We start from the raw sequence: 3,036 nt of genomic DNA on the forward strand, positions 1-3,036 counted from the left end.
GGCACATGATTCCACCAATGAACTTTGATCATTGACGACAAAGTAGCCAAGGCATCAGCCATTTGATTCTCATCCCGGGGGACATGATACAACTTCACCTTCTTGAAGAACGTCAGTATTCTTCTGGTGTAATCTCTATACGGAATCAAATGCGGTTGATTCGTATTCCAATCTCCGTTGACTTGATTGACCACTAGAGCGGAATCTCCATAAATGTCAAGAGTTTTGATCCTCAGATCAATGGCTTCTTCTATCCCCATGATACAAGCCTCATACTCAGCTTCGTTGTTGGTGACATCAAACGTCAATCTGGCAGAAAAAGGTATATGAGCACCTTTAGGATTGATCAATACTGCCCCAACACCGTTACCGTTCATATTCACAGCCCCATCAAACATCAGTGTCCATTTGTCATCCGGATCCGGTCCTTCCTCGACAAGAGGCTCTTCGCAATCTTTCATCTTAAGATACATGATGTCTTCATCAGGGAATTCAAACATCATAGGCTGATAATCTTCAATCGGTTGCTCGGCGAGGTAGTCTGACAGAATACTACCTTTGATGGCCTTTTGTGACGTGTATTGAATATCATATTCTGTTAGAATCATCTGCCAACGAGCAACGCGCCCGGTGAGAGCCGGTTTCTCAAAGATGTACTTCACTGGATCCATCTTAGAAATCAACAAGGTAGTATGGTTCAACATATACTGCCTCAGTCGGCGAGCAGCCCAGGCCAAAGCACAGCAAGTTTTCTCGAGCAGTGAATATCTTGTTTCACAGTCGGTAAACTTTTTGCTAAGGTAGTATATGGCATGCTCTTTTCGACCAGACTCGTCATGCTGTCCCAATACACACCCCATCGAGTTCTAAGTCACTGACAGGTACATTATCAGAGATCTCCCTGGAACTGGAGGTATCAGAATTGGAGGTTTCTATAAATACTCCTTTATCTTATCAAAAGCTTTCTGACAATCATCATTCCACTTGATCGCCTGATTCTTTCTGAGCAGTTTGAAAATTGGTTCGCACGTGGCTGTTAGATGAGATATGAACCTTGCAATGTAGTTCAACCTCCCTAAAAACCCACGGACTTGCTTCTCCGTTTTCGGTTCAGGCATCTCTTGAATAGCTTTGACTTTCGCTGGATCAACCTCAATCCCTTTCTCACTGACAATGAAGCCTAAAAGCTTCCCTGATCTCACCCTAAACGTACACTTGTTCGGATTCAACCTCAGCTTGAACTTTCTCAACCGGTCAAACAGCTTCTGCAAATTAACCAGGTGCTCCTCTTCTGTCTGCGACTTCGCAATCATATCATCCACGTACACTTCAATTTCTTTGTGCATCATGTCATGAAAGAGAGTCGTCATTGCCCTCTGATAGGTAGCACCAGCATTCTTTAGCCCAAATGGCATCACCTTATAGCAGAACGTGCCCCAAGGTGTAATGAATGTCGTCTTTTCCATGTCCTCTGGCGCCATCTTGATCTGATTATATCCAGAGAAACCATCCATGAAAGAGAATACCGAGGATTGAGCCGTATTATCAACCAATACATCAATGTGAGGTAATGGGAAATCATCTTTCGGACTCGCTCTATTCAAATCCCGGTAATCGACACACATTCTGACTTTGCCATCCTTCTTCGGCACAGGAACGATGTTGGCCACCCATGGGGGATAACTTGTAACAGCCAAAAAACCTGCATCCCACTGCTTCTGAACCTCTTCCTTGATCTTAGTTGCCATGTCAGGACTCGTTCTACGAAGCTTCTGCTTGACCGAAGGACATCCTTCTCTAAGAGGTAATCGGTGCACCACAATGTCTGTATCCAAACCAGGCATATCTTGATATGACCAGGCGAATATCTCCACATATTCTCTCAGCATCTCAATCAGCCTCCTCTTGACAGAGTCCTCTAAAGCAGCCCCAATCTTGATTTCTCTTTTGGCGTCCTCAGTACCCAAATTAACAACCTCCAACTCCTCCTGATGAGGTTGGATGACCCTTTCGTCTTGCTTCAGCAATCTGACCAATTCTGCAGGAAGTTCACAGTCTTCCTCACTCTCCTCTTCAGCTTGGTAGATGGGATTGTCGAAATCATACTGAGCCATAACAGAACTGTTCATAGTGAATGCCATAAGATCGCTTCTGCATGTTTAATGCTTTGTTTTAGAAAAAGAGTTCAATAAAGTCACAAAAAACAAAAACATTGCCATTTTTATTGTTTTTGAAAAAAGATGAAAACAAAAAATAGAAAGACAGGGATCACAAAGTTTGATTTCAAAAAATGTCCTTCATTAATGATAATCATTAAAACATGATGAGGCCCTACAATGAATCACTACGCCTTGGGCAGATCGTAGGATTTTCATGCAAAATGACAAAACAACAGAAAATTACTCTGGCAGAAGAGTAACTTGAACCACTTCTTCAGCCGTCCAGTTGTTGATAGACCCCCCTGGTGCACACGGGCGAACCCAGTTGTCCAGATCACAATCACTGTCACAGTCTTCACTACCGGTTGCAGAGACGTCGCCATGATTCATCAGCCCAGCGCTGGTAAAGGTACTCGGACCCGCTTGACCATTCTGCTCTGCTTGGAGAGGCTCATAACCAACGCCAAATTTGTCTTCTTTGACAGGCAAATCCACCATCTTGCCCCAGCCTTCAGCTTTGCCAGAATCAACAACCTCCTTAGCCTGCTTGTAAGAAGTAATTGAAGCACCTGGCTTCCTCTGCTCAGCGTACGCCACTTTCTCAAGAGCCACAGTCTCAAACGCCTGACATAAGGTTTCGTGGATCTCGCCATCCACCTCAACATACTTGAACGAGGATAGATGACTCACCAGAATCTCTTCTTCACCGCACACGGTCACAATCTGACCGTTCCAGACATACTTGAGCTTTTGATGGAGAGTCGACGAGACTGCCCCTGCTGCATGAATCCATGGACGCCCCAATAAACAACTATAGGCGGGCTGGATGTCCATAACATAGAAGATGATATCGAATACCTCAGGACCTATCTTCACA

Source organism: Lathyrus oleraceus, chromosome 4, assembly GCF_024323335.1.
Source record: "Lathyrus oleraceus cultivar Zhongwan6 chromosome 4, CAAS_Psat_ZW6_1.0, whole genome shotgun sequence".
Classification (NCBI taxonomy): domain Eukaryota; kingdom Viridiplantae; phylum Streptophyta; class Magnoliopsida; order Fabales; family Fabaceae; genus Lathyrus; species Lathyrus oleraceus.